Genomic DNA, 19,284 nt, shown 5'->3' on the forward strand with positions numbered 1-19,284 from the left:
ACTTCATTTTCCCTGGGGCAGAGTAAGGAAGGGATTGAAGCCAAGATCGTTCCACTAATTGAAGTCACTCACCATTAAAAGAAACACTGGAGATCAGGTGCAGTGTTTCACACCCATAATCCGAGCATTTTGGGAGGCTGAGGCAGAAGTTTAAGACCAGCCCAGGTAAACAGTGAGATCCTGTCTCTACAAAAAATTGTCTGGGTATAGTGATGCATATCTGTAGTCTCAGCTACTTAAGGGGTTGAGGTGGGAGGATCTCTTGAGTCCAGGAGTTAGAGGCTACAGATTATGATTACACCACTGCACTCTAGCCTAGGTGACAGAGTAATAACCAGTCTTCAGGAAACAAAAGAAACACTGAGAAGGGAAAATATATTCCAGCTTATTTGTTTTGTTTTCATTTGGCTTTTTAAAAACTCACTTGGCTCAACCATTACCTTATGGTCGACATCCCTCAAGAGACAGACTCCTCAGGAGAGTCCTGCTCCTATCCCCCACAATTTCTACACCAAGAACTGTTCTGTGGGTGTCCTTCAGGAACTGCTAATGGGCAAGGTGGGGATTGCCCCCTGAAGGCTATGAACTGACCTAGAATACATATTTGATAAATCCAAGGCCATTCTGTGCTCAAGATGGAAATTTTATTCTCCATTCTGTTTTCCATTTTAAATTTTGTCCTTGCTGTGTTGTCTCAAATAGCCCACTAGAGCTCTGCAATGAGATTAAATGACAACATCAAGGTAAAATGTAAACACTTATTCCTGCCCTAGAAGCCTCAGATTGGAACCATGAGGATGCAGTCAGCCAAATCCATTTTCAAGAGACTGAATGTCTACTGGATATTAGAATATATTAGAGTTATTGTTAATTTTGTGAAGTGTGATAATGGTATTGCTGTTCTACTTTTTAAAGTCCTTATCTGTTTAAGATTCATACTGACATATTTAAAGTTAAAATAATGATATCTGAAATTTGCTTTTAAATATTCCAGCAAACAAACAAACAATAGTGCTGTGAACATACTGCAGATGTAATAAGTATATTATCTTGACATCCCAAGAGCCTAAGTCTGCTTGGGAAACTTAGGACAGTGATATTTGAGGATTAAAATATGTGTAGGAACTTTCTGGGCTAAAAGGGGTAGGGTAATTATGGAAAAGAATAGTATTCTAGACAGACAGCATAGGCTATGTAAGGGTACAGAGGTTTGGAAAAGAATGTTGAGACAGACAAAACAGCATTGCAGCACAAACCATGTGCAACCCTAGTAAAAACATGTGAGGTGAAGTGTTATTGGCCTTGATTGTACACAGTTGGGACCAGTCCAGTTTTCTTCACCGTATCATGCTTTTTCAGACTATTTTATGTATTTGTTAAATTAATCTCCTCATGTAGAATGCAATCTTCTCTCCTTTATGCAAATACTATATTTCCAGGCAGAATTCAAGAATATTCTTCAGTCAAAAGACCTTCCTAACCATTTATAGTTCGATGGACTCTCCTTCTTCTGACTCTTAAAAGCGTGCTTTACAATATAGTTCTTGATGATGAGCTGGTCGATAGAATGAGCACAATTTTACAAAGGCTAATATCTTGTCAATTCGAAGAAGATACTGGTTTCTCAAACCAAGCCTACCACAATGCTTAGGATGTTATAGAACTTATCACATAGGGGCACTCTCCAAACAGAAAGAGAGCCATATCCACACGTGGGCTAACAAAAAGTTAATGTACCTACTCAATCACAACAGACACTCTGAGGAGCTGACATATCAACCCCACCATCTTGGGAAAAGAAAGAAACAAAAGGAGGGAGGGGGGAGGGAGTGAGGGAGGGAGGAAGTAAGGAAGGGAGGCAGGGAGGAAGGGAGTGAGGGAGGGAGGGAAGGAAGAATGAAGGAAGGGAGGGAGGGAGGAAGGAAGGAACGAAGGAAGAGAGGGAGGGAAGGAAGGGAAGGAGGGAGACAGGGAAAGAAGGAAGAAAGGAAGGAATGAAGGAAGGAAAGGAAGAAGGGAGGAAGGAAGGAAAGGAAGGGAGGGACAGAAGGAAGGAATGGAAGGAGGGAGGGAAGGAGGGAAGAGAAGGAGGGAGAGAGACAGGGAAGGAAGGAAGGAAGGAAGTAAAGAAGGAAGGGAGGGAGGAAGGAAAAAAGGAAGGGAGGGAAGGAAGGAATGGAAGGAGGGAGCGAGAGAAGGAAGGAATGGAAGGACGAAGGGAAGGAAGGAAGGGAGGGAGGGAGGGAGGAGAATGGGAATGGAAAGGGGAGGGGGAGAAGCAGGGGAGGGGGAAAGGCAGGGGAGGGGGAGGAAAGGAAGGAGGGGGAAAGGAGGGGGAGGGAAAGGAATGAATATGATTCCCTCAATTCTCTGAAATGTTACACAAAAGGGATGACTCCAAAACTTTAATAATATTAGAAATTCACATTTTAAAAAGATTTTAGTTTAGCTCTGAATTTCAGCTAAGAATTCTAAAGCAAACCATGAATGAAAATGAAATCTAAGAATGGATTTGAATTCTGTGCTACAATGTGACTATATTTTGGTGATTACAAACTGACTCTGAAAAGGCAGGCAAACATGAGACCCCTTTAAAGGTATCTAAATCCAAGAAAGCAGAATTGTAACAGAGAAACCATAACAGTATTTTGGCAACAGCTAGTACTCTGAAGCTTGGGATCTAATGTCATTCATTTGTTTTCAAAACAGAAATGGTCTGAGCCTTCATTTAGGTGATTTATTAGTTTCCTATGGTTGCTGCAACAAATTATCACAAATTTAGCCCTTAAAACAACACTAATGTGTTATCTTACAGTTCTGGAGATCAGAACTTCAAAGTCGGTTTTAATGGGCTAAAATCAGGATATTGGTGGGCCTGTGTTCTTTCTGGAAGTTCCAGGGAACATTCACTGCCTTGTTTTTTCCAGCAATTGGCTGCCTACATTCCTTGGTCTGTGACCCCTTCCTCCACCTTCCAGCCAGCAGCACAGCATCTGCCAGTCCCTCTCTTTGACAGCTGGCTCCACCATCACATCTCCTTCTCTCCCCCTGCTTCCAACATCACAGTATCATCTCTGATTCTGACCCTCCTGTGTCCCTCTTATATGGACCCTGTGGTTACATTAAGCCCCCATAGATAATCTTGGATAATCTCTCCTTTTCAAGATCCTTAACACATCTTAATTACATCTGCAGAATCTTTTTTGTCACATAATGTAGCATCACAGGTTCTAGGTATTAGGACACAGTCATCTTTGGGGTGCCATTATTCAGTCTACCACAGTTGGACAGGTGGATGGTATGGAAAGGTGTTTTGTCTGTAAAAAATTTTATTCTTGTTTTACTGGGGAGTATAAAGTCTCCATTAAAAAATAAAAAGGAATGATTTGTGAAAAGTCCTGTAACAGTATTATTAACCCACAAAAACTTTGTTGAATAGACAGTAAGTTTCTGAGGAATCCAATAAAATGGGAACATACTATACTCTAAAGGGATATTCATCTGCAGCTAATCCTACAAATCTCTACTTTGTTTTTAATTTATAGGGATAGTTGAGCTACATCTCCCATATTTTTCTTATCCTCACCCTACCCTGTCCTGCCACTAAAAGCTTCTTTATGATGTGGTTTCATTAAGGAGGTCTAATGGGTCTTATCATGCATTAATACAAAACATTTGGAGTTGCAGTTATACTGAATGGTGAATTACCTCCAAAGGCTTAAAAATACTATTTTAGTTTCTCTAAAATATATATAAACACATATATACAAATGTATGTGACTATATACATATATTCTGTATAATTTTTGATGGCAGGAACATCTAAATGTTAGTGTTTGCCAGGTTTTCTTATTCATTTTACAAACGAAGTATGTCTATGAAGGCAGTACTGTCAATGAACAGTCTGCCAGCAAGAATCTCCAGGTCTCACAGCTCAAATGTGCTGGCTTTCAGGACCATCTATCTCTTTGGGTCTTAGCATAATTAAATGATAGGAGGAACAGCTTAGCTGTAATATGGGAATTAAATATGGCTTTTTCAAGTTGGAGCTAAAATAATATACATTTAAAAAAATAATGGATCTTGATTTTAAATTTATGTTTAAGATGAATAATTACATGATCTGTTTCTGTGACCCACAGTGTTTGAAACAAGAATTAATGTGGATCTCAGAGTATGCCAGTGCCATTTTGTAGAGGGTGCATTAAATAATCATATGTTTTAAAGCATGCATAATCATTTCTATTTATAAATGTATAAATAAGAAAATTCAGTGTTAGAGCCAGTGGGAAACCATAATTCAAAATTCACTAACATTTATGACTCATGGTCTTTAGAGTACACATTGAAGAGAAATCTTTGTCTATATTATAGAAAAAATCTTTATTTTTTCTCTCATCTCTTTATTATTTCTTTCCTTTTTCTTCTTCTTTCTGCTTTTTGTATAATCATCAACCACACATACTAATTCAACAGATGTCTAAACCAAGAGTTTCCACTTTCTGTGGAATGGAATAATAAGCAAGAGGGGAACATTTTAAATTAATGAGCACAGGTCCTTCTAGCACTCTAATATCCACCAGATTATTCTCTCCTACCACAAAGATCTGAGTATTACCCATTTCTCTGGCTTTCTGTTATTGTGACATCATCAGCCTTGCTACGAAGTGTCCCCAACTAATCCCTCACCCCCACTAAATGTTCAGATGTGGCAGTTTCTAGGAGTTTCCTTCAAGGGTCTCTGCATAATTGATCTTAGACATATGAGAAATGAGCATTTTCCCTCTCTTTCTTCTCAGTGAAGCTGCCCATGAAATGCCAAAATGTTCTATACTATCTCCACTGTAATTCCCTCCCTGTAAGTGTTGCACATGGTGGGTGGCTGATAGACCTCTAAAACCATTTCATGTTCGTGGGATTTCTCTTTATTGGATTTCTCTGTTCTACAAGAGGTAGTTTTCTCCTTTCTGCTATATTCCTTGGTATCATAACCTGTCACAGTGGTTCCTGTCACAGAGGATTGCCTTGGGATCCCAAAATCTCTCCTAGATTTTGTGAAAGAAGTATTTCTTTTACTACTAGAGTTCTCTCTCCATAGGACTTGGACATGAATCCATATGAATTAGGTAAAGAGGGGCCATTTATGTCCAAGACCATCATCCTCAACTTGCCCTCAATCTTCTTTGCCCCATCTAGATCCATGTAAAACATTTTGACATTTTTCTGTCATGTCACAGAACTTGACACGCAGCCAATATTATTATTTAACAAAAGTCTCTCCTTCTGATCATTTGCACATTCCTTAACATTTCTTAATTTGCCTATTTTTTATGTCTCAATTTACATTCTGGAGCTTCCTTTCCATAATTTATTTCCTATCACCCATTTGTGAAGTTAAATAATCAGGAAACCCTTCATTGCATCTTTTTGTGGCCACTGCTAAACCAAATTAAATGGGCAGTCAGCCCTTCAAGGCTTTTATGATGAGTCCTCAGACACCCCTGGAGTAGGCAAGGATGTATCAGTTAGAAGGCTCTCTAACTGGAAATAACACAACACAACTGAAACTGACTTAAAAATAGGGCTTTCTTGGCTCACACAACTGGAATGTCCAGATAGTAGTAAACTTCATGCATGATGATCAGGATCCTGCCTCCCATTCTCTGTGATTCTCTCCATGTCTTTACTTCTCCTTATTTTAACTTTTCATCATGGAAACAAAAATGTCTGCAGCAATTTTAGGCATCATATTCATAGAACACATTATCTGGAAAGACAAAAACACAACTCTGCCAGCATCCCAAGCTTCACCCTGACAGAATGGGCTTAGGTTACAGATCAAGCCAGGGACCAGTGACTAAGGAGTTCAAGCCCAACTAAGGCCACAGAAGGGGAATATGATGATTGATAAAGCCAATCAAGGGCCATTCCAGAGCTTCCCCCTAAGCATATGAGCTTCTTGGGAGAAACGATAAGTATTATTAGAAAGGAATAAGAGGGCCAGGCACTGTGGCTCACAGCTGTAATCCCAACACTTTGGGAGGCCAAGACAGGAGGATCGCTTGAGCCCAAGAGTTTGAGACCATTCTGAGAGACAATGAGACCCTATCTCTGAAAAATAAATTATCCAAGCTTGGTTGCTTGCATCTATAGTCCTAGCTATTCAGAAGGCTGAGGCAGGAGGATTCCTCAACACCAAGAATTGAAGGCTGCAGTAAACCTAGATTATACCACTGGACTCCAGCCTGGATCACAGAATGAGACATTGTCTCAAAAAAAAAAAAAAAGTGGGGTATGGAGTGGGAATAGATAACTAGACAACAGAAAAAAAAATGTCCACCATGTCATCCATTGCTTCAGTTTTGTTTATTCAAATGCCATACTATCTCAGCCAAAATGTCATTTTCTATTCCATTTCTTAGCTGGAACTATGCTCAGTTTTGCTATCCAACCAAATATACCATATAGATTACACATTTCTCTATGTGCCTGTATTAGCCCAGTCTCACACTGCTATAAAGATACTACCAGAGACTGGGTAACTTATGAAGGAAAGAGGTTTAATTGACTCACAGTTTCACATGGCTTGGGAGGCCTCAGGAAACTTACAATCATGGCAGAGGGTAAAGAGGAAGCAAGGCACATCTTACATGGCAGGTGAGAGAGAGAGAAGACAGGGAAAACTGCCAAACACTTTTAGAGCATCAGATCTTGTGAGAACTAACACAGTATCAGGAGAACAGCATGTGGGAAGCCACCCCCATGATCCAATCACCTCCCACCATGTCCCTCCCTTGACACATAGAGATTAGAATTCAAAATGAGATTTGAGTGGGAACAGAGCCAAACCATATCAGTGCCTTACACTAAGATCTATATTAGATTCAATAGATTTATTTAGTATTAGGAATAACAATCATAATAATAAACCAATATTTTGAGTTGAATACAAATCAATAATCAATTAGAGTAACTAATTTAACTGTATGATTTTTACCCCTAAAAGTAGCAGCATCTCCTAAAATTTACAGTTTTAGAGAAAACTAAATCGCTTAAACATTCTAGCTGGGCATGGTAGCTCATGCCTGTAATCCCAGCACTTTGGGAGGCTGAGGGAGCAGACAACTTGAGCCCAGGAGTTCAAGACCAACTGGGCAACAGGGTAAAAACATATCTATACTAAAAATAGAACAAATTACTGGGTGAAGTAGCATGTGTCTACAGTCCCAGCTACTCGAGAGGCTGAGGCAGGAGGATTACTTGAGCCTGGGATGTCAAAGTTTCGATCAACTGTGATCAGGCTACTGCACTCCAGCCTTGCAAACAAGAGTGAGACCCTGCCTCAAAAAATAAAAAATACCAATAAATAAGTGAATAAAATGCTTTAAAATTCCATGTGGGTGTTAAATAATTCAAAATAACACTATTAAGGGAGTATATAATTATCTTATGATAATTTATAAAATATGAACCATGAGTTCAGAATGAAAGCAAGAGACATGTGAGATTAGAATATTTCAGGATTCCCCCACTGTCCTTATCCCACATTTATTTCCTAGCTTCTTGGAGCTCTCGTCTCAAAATTACCTAAGACAGGATTTTTCCTGCCTGCACAATATAAAGTAATGCACCATTGTGGCAGCCCATCTCCAAAATGGCCCCCAATGGTCCCAGCTTTTTAGAATTCACATATCTTCCCACATTAAATAGCATATAGACATGAGAAGCGATTCATGTCACTGAGGGAATGATGCAGCATGCCAATTCAGAGATTAGGTTATTAAAGACTGGTGGCTTTTGTGTTGGGTGCTCTCTCTGTATCCTCTATCTCTTCCTTTGATGGAAGAAAGCTGCCATATTGCAAACAGCACTGTGGAGAGGTCTTGATGGTGAAGAACTGTGGCCAACAGCCCATGAGGAAGTGTGACCTGCCAACGACCATATAATTTAGTCCGATTCTTCAGCCCCAGTTGATCCTTGAGATGACTGTACCCCTGAGCAACTGGCTTAATAGCAACCTCATAAAAGACTTGGCTAGCACCTTTCAGCTAGGCTGCTACTGGTGTCCTGACCTCTTGAAACTGTGTAAGATAATAAATGTTTTATGTTTTAAGCTGGTATATTTTTGGTGTAGTTGGATAAAGAGATAACTAATGCACTCCTTGCTTTCTGTTTCTAACCTTGCCTTTTAATTCCCCTTGCTCTGTCATTATATATTAATTTCTTCAGTTTGTTTATTGTGTCTTGAGAACAATGACATTTCTCTTTGAGTTTCCTTTGTATTCCCAGCCTGGAAGAGTGCTTGGAATGTAACAGACAATAAAAAATTGATGAGTACTGAGAGCCTAAAATTTTTATGCAAAAGGTGATAGTTTTTTATTTACTGCTTTTAAATCAGTCTTCAGTGTTCCAACTTTAGCCATCTGTGGTTATAGTAGACATCTTTATGGAATGTCTGCCCCATTCACTATGAATCCTCTTACCTATTGCGAAAAGTCAATATGACCACAAGCACTTGTCACTAATGATTGGATGATTGCTGGATACCAGACCTGCTATGTTGGTGATTGGATGATGAAGGATCTGCTGTTGTGAATGGATTAATCCATTCAAGGATGACGAGATTAATGGGTTACCACAGAAGTGGAACTTACCAGATTCAGTCTCTTGACCTTGAACTTCTCAGCCTCTGGAACTGTAAGAAATAAATTTTTTTAAAAAATTACCCAGTTTCAGGCCAGATACATAGCAAGACCTCATCTCTCTATATATAGCTCTCATGTGAACTAATAGCAAGAACTCATTCACTCCTGGGAACATGGCACCAAGCCATTATGAGGGATCCACACCCACAACCCAGACTCAGAAACCCGAGCCCCATCTCCAACATGGGGGACCACATTTCAATCTAAGACTTGGTAGGGGCCAAACAAATCATATCCAAACCATACCATTCATGTTGAAATTTATTTATTTTTATTTTAAATAGTTTGTTTTATTCTTTATTTTTGTGGATACATAGTAGGTGTATATATTTATGAGGTCATGTTAAAATTTAATCCCCCATGGGAAGTATTAAAAGATGGGAGGGACCCTTATGATGAGGTGACTGAATCATGAAGGCTCTGCCCTCATGGATAGATTAATTCACTCACAGATTAATGAATCAATAGGTTAATGGATTAGATTAAGGGGTATCATGGGAGTGGAACTGGTGGCTTTTCAAGAATAGGAAGAGAGACCTGTGCCAGCACACTCAGCCCACTGGACAAGTGAAATCCTGTGCTGCCTCAGGACCCTTCAGAGAGTCTCTACCACTTTCACCAGGTATAGTCCCTTAACCTGGGACTTCTCAGCCTCTATAACTGTAAGAAATAACTTTTTTCTTTATAAATTAGCCAACTTTCTGGTAGTCTACTATAAGCAACATAAAATGGACTAAGACAAGATCCGAGCTGAGCCAATCAGAAATTCTCCCCTGGGTTATTAGGAATTAAAAGCAAAAGAGGGAGAAAAAGGAATCTCTGTGTGGCTGTCCCTCTGCATCAATCTGGACAGCTATGTCGCACTGTGGTAAGAAACAACAGCAACAACCTCCAGAGCCTTAAGTGACAAAGGCGTATTTCTTATCACAATATGTGTTGTTACGGTTTGAATATAGTTTGTCTCCTACAAAACTCAAACTGAAATTCGATCCCCAATATGGGGATGTTGAGAAGTGGGGCCTAGTGGGAAGTGTTTTGGTCATGGGGTGGATCCCTCATGAAGAGATTGTTGCTGTTTTCGCAAATGTCAGTTCTTGTTCTGAGACAGGGCAGGAATCCCTCTTAAGGGCTTGCTGGGGATCCTCCACCAAAACATGAAAATTAAAAAAATCTTGACTTCCTTAAAGAAAATTCCAGACATCTAGCTAGTCCTAAAAAACAAACAAACAAAATCTTAAAAGCAAGATGATAATAATAGCTTATAACAGCCAAGAAATTAATGTCACAGGATATTTTATTTCCTATAAAAACTAAAGATAACATCTTAACGTATGTCCCAAGTTGTTTTTCAGAAACCCAGATCCCCACTAAATGGATCCACTGGCATATAGGCCTCAAATAGGGGAGAACTGAAGACTAAACTCTGACTACTATTCTTTGTTCTAAATTTCTTCTTGAGGGGCCTTATGGAGACCATGCCCATGAGCCCAAGCTAACATTCTTTTCTGCTTATCTCAGATTTTTAGACAGTTTCATCTTATTAACCAATCATAAATCAGAAAATCTTTAAATCTACCTATGACGTGTGGGCCCCCCTCTTTGATATGTCCCTCCAAAGCATGGCAGGCAAGTCCCAAATTGGAGATTTGCCCAGGAGAGTTCTTGGCTTCACCAAGAAAGAATTCAAGGGTGAGCTGGTGGTGTTAAATAGCAATTTTTATACAAGTAATAGTGTCTAGAAGAAGCAGAGATACTGCTCCTTGCAGAGCAGGGCTACCCTATAGGCAGTGTGCCCAGAGTAGCATCTCAAAGGCAGTTCTTCAGTCATATTTTTAGCCACTTTTAATTACAGGCAAATTATGGGGTAGATTACACAGAAATTTCTGGCAAAAGGTGGTAGCTTCTGGGTTGCTGCCATGGTAAGGGGCATTAACTCCTGGCTGTTGCCATGGAAATGATAAATTGACATGACACCCTGGTGGGTATGTCTTATGGAAAGCTGCTTCCTCCGTGGCCATGTTTTAGTTAGTCCTCAATTTGGTCTGGTGTCCAAGTCCTGCCTCCTACCTCACTGCATTTTTAGGTTAAACCAATAATACAACCCCATATATTCATTTATGACTTGCCAAAAACCTCTGGCACCCCTCCCTTTAAAAACCCTTACCTGTGGCCAGGCATGGTGGCTCATGTCTGTAATCCCAGCACTTTGGGAGGCTGAGGTGGGTGGATCATGAGGTCAGGAGTTCGAGACCAGCCTGACCAACATGGTGAAACCCCATCTCTACTAAAAATACAAAAACTAGATGGTTGTGGTGCTATGTGCCTGTAATCACAGCTACTTGGGAGGCTGAGGAAGGAGAATTGCTTGAACCCGGGAGGCGGAGGTTGCGGTGAGCTGAGAGTGAGCCATTGCACTCCAGCCTGGGCTACATAGCAAGACTCCATCTCAAAACCAACCAAACAAACAAAAACCACAACCCATAAACAATTGGGGAGCTCAAGACTTAAGCACTAACTGCCCAATTCTCCTTGCTTGGCACCCTACAATAAATGCCTCACTTTCTTTCACTACAATCCTGATATTGGTGTTTGGCCTTGCCGCACAGGGAGATTGAACCCCAGTTTGGTTTTATAACAGCTCTTGAGAGATTGGAAAAGAGAGAGTCCCTGAGAGAGTGGGTTGTTATACAGTGAGCTTCCACCTCCTGTTTGGTCCCTTTGCACATGTATCAGCTGCCCCTTTGACCTTCTGCCATGTTGTGACACCACACAAAAAATTCTAACCAGAAGTTGAGCAGATGCTGGCACCATGCCCCCTGAGCTTTCCAATGTGCAGAACCATGAGCTAAATAAACCTCTTTTTTAAAAATCCAAGCATACCTTGAAGATATTGGGGGTTCAGTTCCATACTACCACAATAAAGCAAATATCACAATAAAGCAGTTCACACAAAGTTTTGGTTTCCCAGTGCATATAAAAGTTATGTTTACACTATACTGTAGACTATTGTGTGCAACAGCATTATGTCTAAAAAATGTACCTACTAGGAAAACAAAAATAGGTCACAGGAGTCTGAGCTATGTGAGGCATGCAAAATTTACTAGACCCAGACAGATGTGAATACCAGGCATTGGCCATGCCTTCCCATACCTAAGGGCAATTGTTTAAAGGCATTTTGTTCTTGACTAGCTGCTTCACCAATTACCTTTATGTTCCTAGAATTTGTGATGCAAGGAAGAAAGCATAGCCAGTCAATAGCTTATGTTTTTAAAATATAAATTCTTGGTAAACAAGTTAAGATCTGCTTCTTCTTTCCTTAAAAACCCACTGTGACTGCTGGTAATTGGTGTGTATATTCAAGGCAACTGGAATCTAAGTTCCTGAGTGGCCTTTCTCAACCACTGAGCCCAAATAAACTCTACACTTAATCGTATTTTCTGAATCTTACTTAAGCTTGGCAATACCTTAATTAAAAATACTTAATATTGATTATGCTCATGAACATGGTCAAATGAGAATCAACTTTGCTGTGCATGTGGGGATAATATGAAACTGTTAATGCAAAAAGACCAAAATCGGAAGGAGGGTAAAGAAGGGCAGACATGGAGAACAAATGAGAGAGAAGGGAAGGGAAGCCTGAAGTATATCAAGGATAACAGAAAATAAAAGGCGGATAAAATTCAAATGAAAAAGGGAAAACCCCTACATCCTCCGAGGGGTCTCTCCAAATCTGGACCACATGCTCCAAGCCACAGTCAGACAACTCGCAACCCGGTGTGCGCCGCGCGTCCGGCTGACACCGGCTTCCAGGATCAGCTTGCGGCGCGGTGCTGTGACGTCACCGGAAGCCGGCACCTCCGGTCCGGTGCAGTCTTCCCAGGACCCTCAGGGAGAACCGGCTGCCTAGTAGGCGGACAGGTGAGGTACAGCTTCCTCTAATTAGGGTGCCCAAAGGAAGGACGGGCGGGCGGGCAGTCACGCGAGATCTGTCGTCCCTTCTTCTCTGTGGTTCCTCGCAGAGCCCCTGTTGCCCTAGAACAGATGGTCCGTAGCAGCGAGAAAAATGTTGCTCCGACAGCTCGCGGGTTCGGAGCCACTTGGCCTGGGAGTTCCTTTAGCTGCAGGCCGGGCAGTGGCTCCCCCGAGCGCGGGAATGCAGCATTGGAACCCCTACGTGCAGCCCACCTGTGAGGGAGTCTTATGGCACCCGCATGGTGGAGTAGAGGCCAAGAAATTGGGCAACCCGCCGGGAAAAAATGGCTAGGAGGGGTCAAACCCTGGCCCATGAATGTTCTTTACCTCCGGCGTTTAGTGGTCACGCCGCCTTTTATTCACGCTGAAGACCTTAACTGTAAACTCTCTCCCTTGGATTTTAGTTTGGTTTTGTTCCCCACGCAAGACAGGATGCATATTGGAACACTTTATTCCTTGATTGATTGATTCGTGTCTTCCCTTGCAAGTAGTTACCGGACACCTGCTTTGTGTCCTGTATGCCAAACACTGGAAGAGTTGGTAATCCTTTAGTTAGAGGAACAAATCTGTGTGGAGAAAGAGATACAACCAAAAGAAACCCAGAAGATTTAGAAACATCTCCAGAATGTTTATTCTCAAAAGCTGTTTTTTAATTAAACTTCTTTCTGAAACTGTAAGTAGGAGTGTCTCTGTTGTGTGTTTCCCTGTTTTTCCATCTAAAGGTGAAAGGCTTGGAAACCTGGTAAGGCCCCTCTTTCCAGCATGTAGCATTCTAGGGGACAATCAGTGCAACACGATGGGTGCCCATCTAAATTTTGTATGTTAATATTTTGCTTTTTGATAATTTAATGCCTTTAGACTGGAGGACTTTTTTCTTTGTTAAAATATTGCTCTACTTTCAGCCTTTTCTCCCTTGTAGTGTTACCATAATATATTTAAGGTTAAGCACTTAATTCTGAAGTCTACTTTAAGTATACTTCAACCAGAGTGAAATTAGTGTATTATTTCTGAGTGTATTTAATACAGATAAGTAGTTTGACACTTGTGAAATTCTTGGCTTTAACTGATGTCCAGGAGCTGAAAGCTGCTCTCTGCACATTGAAAAAATGTGTGTGATTCTACAGTCTCCTGAGACACTGAGAAAGTTTGATGTCACAGTTGCCACCTTAGACGTAGCAAAGGAGTTTTGCAAAACAAATTGCCTTTTTCAAGTAAAGATAATTCAGCAAGTTAATCGTGAGTGTAGTGTGTACCTTAGTTTTTAATATGTCCTCAGCAGTAGTCATGGATTTTATCCTCATTATTTAAGCTTGATTTTCTGACCCACTTGCACAAAGAAGAATCTCACTGGGGTTAGTGAACAGTCATCAGATAGCAAATATAGCAAAAGTAGGTGAAACGTGAAAGTCATTTTTTAAAAAGTTGTGGAATTGCTCTTCTCGCAACCAGGAGCAAAGACAACTACACTGAGTCTTGGTGTAACATATGCTCATTTTCACTTGGACTTTTTGTTTACAGTATTTTGCAGTTTGTTTTTTTGGGGGTTCTTTAGTGTTAGATAATATTTCAAAGTAATATGTGACTGGGAAATGTTGGAATAGGTCTCAGAAGACTGCAGAATTTATTTTGCTACTTAAACGCTTATGACCTTGAACAAAAAAATGTAAACATCTGACCAGGTGTGGTGGCTCACACCTGTAATCCCAGCACTTTGGGAGGTCACAGCAGGCAGATCACAAGGTCAGGAGCTCAAGACCAGCCTGGTCAATATGGTGAAACCCCATCTCAACTAAAAATACAAAAATTAGCAGGCATAGTGGTGGGTGACTGTAGTCGTAGCTACTCGGGAGACTGAGTCAGGAGAATCACCTGAACCTGGGAGGTGGAGGTTGCAGTGAACCAAGATCCTGCTATTAGACTCCAGGCTGAGTGACACAGCGAGACTCCATCTCAAAAAACAAAACAAACAAAACAAAAAAGAGTAAACATCTTTGACCTTCAATTTCTTGTTCTATTAATTACGTACTTTTTAGTATCCTTAAAAAGAATATAATTGAGAAGGGAAAAGAATATAATTTGCAAATGAAAAGTGAAAAGCCGTGGTTTTGTTGCAAGGAGCCAGGTGGTGATCAGGTCAGGACACAGAAAATAATTACTGTAAAAATGTTTGTGCATCATCTGTATTATGTTGACTTTCACCTGTATGTTTTCAAGTGTACATAGGGCTTTGTACTAAGAGTCCCAATTTTCCCCTTTCATACCACTTATACTGATTGCAATTAAATATGTATATAATTATTAATAACTTTTTAAAACCTTTTTGTTTTGAAATAATTGCATATTCACAGGAAGTTGCAAAAACCTTTACTGGGATGTTCCTGTGTACCCTTCAGCCCGCCTCCCCTGATGGTAACATCTTGAATACCTATGGTACAATATTAAAACTGGGAATTGACACTGATACAATTCACAGAGTATATTTCCATTTCACCATCTTTATAAGGACTCATTTGTGTGTGTACACAGGTCTATGTGTAGCTTCTTATAATTACCATAATCAAGATAAGGAATTAATTCTATCACTACAAGGCTCCCTTATGCTGGCTCCTTAACAGTCAAACTATCTTGTCCCAACTCTGTCCCTAACCCATGACAACCACTACTCTATATAGTTTTGTTATTTCAAGTATATTGCGTAGATGGACTCATACCATATGTAACTTTTTGAGATCCATCCAAGTTGTGTGTATCTATCATGTGTTCTTTTATTTATTGCTGAGTAGTATTCCATGGGATGGCTATGCAACAGTTTGTTTAACCATTCATTTATTGAAGGACATTTGGGTTACTCTATTATAAACAGAGCTTCAATGAGCCTTTATGTGAATGTTTTTGAGTGAACATACAGTTTTCCCTCTCTGGGATAAATGCTCAAGAGTACAGTTGCTAAATCATATGGTAAGTGTATGTTTAGTGAATTAATACTTCTTTAGCTTGTTGATATGGTGAGTTACATTGATTTTCAAATGTTGAACATAACTGGTATAAATCTCACTTGGTTATGGTAAATAATTTTCATATATTTCTATATTCTTTTTGCTAATATTTTGTTAAGGTATAGGTATGAGAGCTGTATTGTACTTTTTGCTTGTTTCTTTTGTACTGCCTTTGTCAGACCTTGGTAGAGTAATAGTATTCTACATGGTTTTTAGTGATAACCCTTGTTTCATTATTGCTACTATATTAGTAATTTGTGCCATTTTATCTTTTACAGTGGTGGTTTGCTGATTTTAGTGATATTTTTCAAAGAACTATTTCATCTTTATTTTTCTATTTTTAATGTCATTGATTTCTGCTCTTATATTTATTTTCTTCCATCTCACGTTTATTTTGCTTTTCTTTGTCTAATTCTGTGATTATTAGTTTAAAATCTTTCTTTGTTTCTAATGTAAGCATTTATTGCTATAATTTCCCTCTTGGCATTGATTTAGTTGCATCTCACAAATTTTGCAGTCTTGTATTTTCGTTTCCATTCAGTTCTATGTATTGTAAATTTTTCCTTTGAAATTTCCTTGATCCATGAAAATATTTGGGAGTATGTCATTTAGTTCCCAAGTGTTTGGGGATTTACCTGTTGTTTTTCTGTTGTTGATTTCTAGTTTTTTCCACAATGATCAGGAAACATAAGCTGTATAATTTTTAATTTTTAAATTTGTTTTATGACTGAGGGTATGATGTATCTTGGTGGATGTTCCAGGTATGCTTGAAAAAAAATATGTATTCTGCTATTGTTGGTTGCAAGTTTCTGTGCATGTCAGTTATGTTCTATTCGTTAATGGTGTTGTTCTGTTCTTCTCTGCCTTGTTGATTGTCTGTCTAATAGTTATTTTTGTTGCTGGGGGTCCCGACTATAATTATGAATATCTCTGTTTTCCCTTTTAGCTCTGTTGGTTTTGACTTAATGTATTTTAAAATATCTGTTGTTTGGTACATATACATTTAAGATGTTTTCATGATGAATTAATCCTTTTATCTTTGTACAATAATTTTCTTTGCTCTGAAGTCTACTTTATCTACTGGTAATATAGCCATCCCTACTTAAAAAAAATAAGTTAGCCTGACATATGTTTTCTGTACTTGTATTTTCAACCTACCAATGTCATTAAGTTTTAGTGAATTTCTTATAGACACTATATCCTTGGGTCTTTAAAAAAAGAAACTACTCCGCCAATCTCTGTCTTTTAACTGGTATAATTATATCATTTACACTTGAAAGTAATTGTTGATGTGTTAGAGCTTAAGCCAGCCATTTTATTATTTCTGTTTATTTCCTGTTTTTCATGTCTGTTCCTCTTTTCTTGTCTTTCTGTAGATCGAATATTTTCAGAATTCTATTTGATGTGTTTTTAGTGTTTTTACTATCTAGCTTAGTAAATCTTTTTTAGTATGCTTTGGGTATAACAATAGACGTAACAACTTATCACAAGGGTTACTTGTATTGCCTTTTGCCAATTGAAATATAGGGATCTTACTTCCATTTAGGTTCTTTTACCCTTTCCCTTTTTAAAATGTAATAGTTGTATTTTCTCTATACACCTTGAACACCACATTAAATGTTGTTATAACATTTACTTCAACTATCAAATATGATTTCAAAAATTCATGAGGGGAAGAATAGTTGATTCTATATTCAGTGTTCTTCCTTTACTCAAATTAAACCCTATTCATGCATCGTTTCCTTCTTCTTTTAGAACTTCCTATAGATATGTCTGTAGTGACAAATTATTTTAGTTTCCATCATCTGAGAATGTTGTTCCCCTTCATTCCTGAAGGATGTTTTTGTTCTATATGGAATTGGCCTTGACAGTTCTTTTTCTTTCTTTTTTTTTTTTTTTGAGATGGAGTTTTGCTCTTGTTACCCAGGCTGGAGTGCAATGGCGTGATCTCAGCTCACCGCAACCTCCGCCTCCTGGGTTCAGGCAATTCTCCTGCCTCAGCCTCCTGAGTAACTGGGATTACAGGCACATGCCACCATGCCCAGCTAATTTTTTGTATTTTTAGTAGAGACGGGGTTTCACCATGTTGACCAGGATGGTCTCGATCTCTTGACCAATCCACCCGCCTTGGACTCCCAAAGTGCTGGAATTACAGGCTTGAGCCACCATGCCCGGCCCGACAGTTCTTTTTCTTTAACCTTTGAAAAATGTATCATTTCTTTCTGGCCTCCATGGTTTTGGATGATAAATCTTATGGCATTCAAATTATTGTTTCCCTTAAAGGTAATGTGTCATTTCTCTCTGGCTGCTTTTAAGATTTTTTCTTTGTTTTCAGTTTTCTAAAGTTTGACTTATGATGTATCTTGTGTTTTTTATTTCCTACTTGGGGTTTTCTCAGCTTCTTGACTCTGTAGATTTACCTGTTTTATCAAACTGAGAAGTTTTGAGCTATTATGTCTTTGATTATTTTTTCAGCACCATATGTTCTTCTCTTCCCTTAGAACTCTGATTGCATGAATGTTTGTTACTGTCCTACAAGTCCCTGATGCCCTGCTTGTTTCTTTGTCTGTTTTTCTCTGTTTAGACTAAGTAAATTCTGTTGATCTGTTTTCAAGTTCACTGATCCTGTTCTCTGTCAATTCCACTCTACTATTGAGCACATCTAGCAAGTTTTTAATTTTAATTAGTATTTTTTCAATTTTATAACTATTTTTGGTTCTTTTAAAAACATTTCATTCTTCAAGGAGAGCTACTTTCGATATACATGGACTTTCTTGGAAAAACTGATAACAGGTTTAGGTTATTTGTATTTATGGACTAATGTTAATCAAGATTTTAAACCTCTGCAAAATTGTCTCTGTAATTAGCAGATGAAGAATGAACAGATATAAATTTTTTTCTTTTTGTGTCAGATAATTCCTTGTTAGAGACACTAATAAAAGGGAAATGGGGAAGGAATTGGAGAAGATAATATAGGTCTTAGTAAATTGAAAATCATCTGTAGTATCTCACTGACAGGTAAAAGTAGGAATTTTGAAACTCTAGCAAAAAGAAACCAGGAATGAAGATGAAATGAAAAATTTATATTTACTTCATTAGAACTTTTAAAGTCATTATATAGTTTCAAATGTTAAAAGCTCTTTCTTTCAGCCTAGGCAACATGGCAAAACCCCATCCCTACCAAAAAAACAAAAAGTTAGCCAGGCGTGGTGGTACATGCCTGTAGTCCCAACTACTTGTGGGGCAGAGGAAGGAGGATCACTTAAGCCCAGGAGGTTGAGGCTGCAGTGAGCCAGGATTGTGCCCCTGCATTCCAGCCTAGGTGACAAAGTGAGATTCTATCTCCAAAAAAAATAAAAATAAATTTAAGAAAACAAAAAGCTTTTTCTCCTTTCCTTCTTTTCCCTTAATACTGAAGATTTTACATAGTTGACAAATCTAAGAAAAAACAAAAATTAAGTAAAATGGGTTCAGTGACCATATTGACTGTTGAGGTTTATCAGTTTGATTCCTATCCCTACAATATAATTAAAAATAAACCATGGACTCCAGTGCCAGGCTCACTGACAGTATAACATTGTGATTCAAAAGCTGTTTCTCAGTAAGTACGA

General features: G+C 38.9%; 1 protein-coding gene and 1 long non-coding RNA gene across 9 annotated transcripts in view; one reads left to right on the forward strand and one right to left on the reverse strand.

Annotated features, from left to right (window-relative positions):
• LOC144576559 (uncharacterized) overlaps positions 1–12,526 on the reverse strand; it is a 247,185-nt gene extending 234,659 nt beyond the window's left edge. Inside the window, exons 1-2 of the long non-coding RNA XR_013526763.1 lie at positions 12,412–12,526; positions 8,655–8,695 (exon numbers count right to left, since the gene is read on the reverse strand). This is a non-coding gene — a long non-coding RNA (uncharacterized LOC144576559). The remainder of the gene's footprint in view (positions 1–8,654; positions 8,696–12,411) is intronic.
• Positions 12,527–12,572: 46 nt separating this feature from the next.
• LDAH (lipid droplet associated hydrolase) overlaps positions 12,573–19,284 on the forward strand; it is a 154,846-nt gene continuing 148,134 nt past the window's right edge. For all 8 annotated transcript variants that reach the window (XM_035273111.2, XM_035273110.3, XM_035273107.3 and 5 more), the window contains exon 1: positions 12,573–12,623. The gene's annotated coding sequence lies outside the window, so the exon portion shown is untranslated. The remainder of the gene's footprint in view (positions 12,624–19,284) is intronic.

The sequence above is a fragment of the Callithrix jacchus genome, chromosome 14 (genome assembly GCF_049354715.1).
Source record: "Callithrix jacchus isolate 240 chromosome 14, calJac240_pri, whole genome shotgun sequence".
Lineage (NCBI taxonomy): Eukaryota > Metazoa > Chordata > Mammalia > Primates > Cebidae > Callithrix > Callithrix jacchus.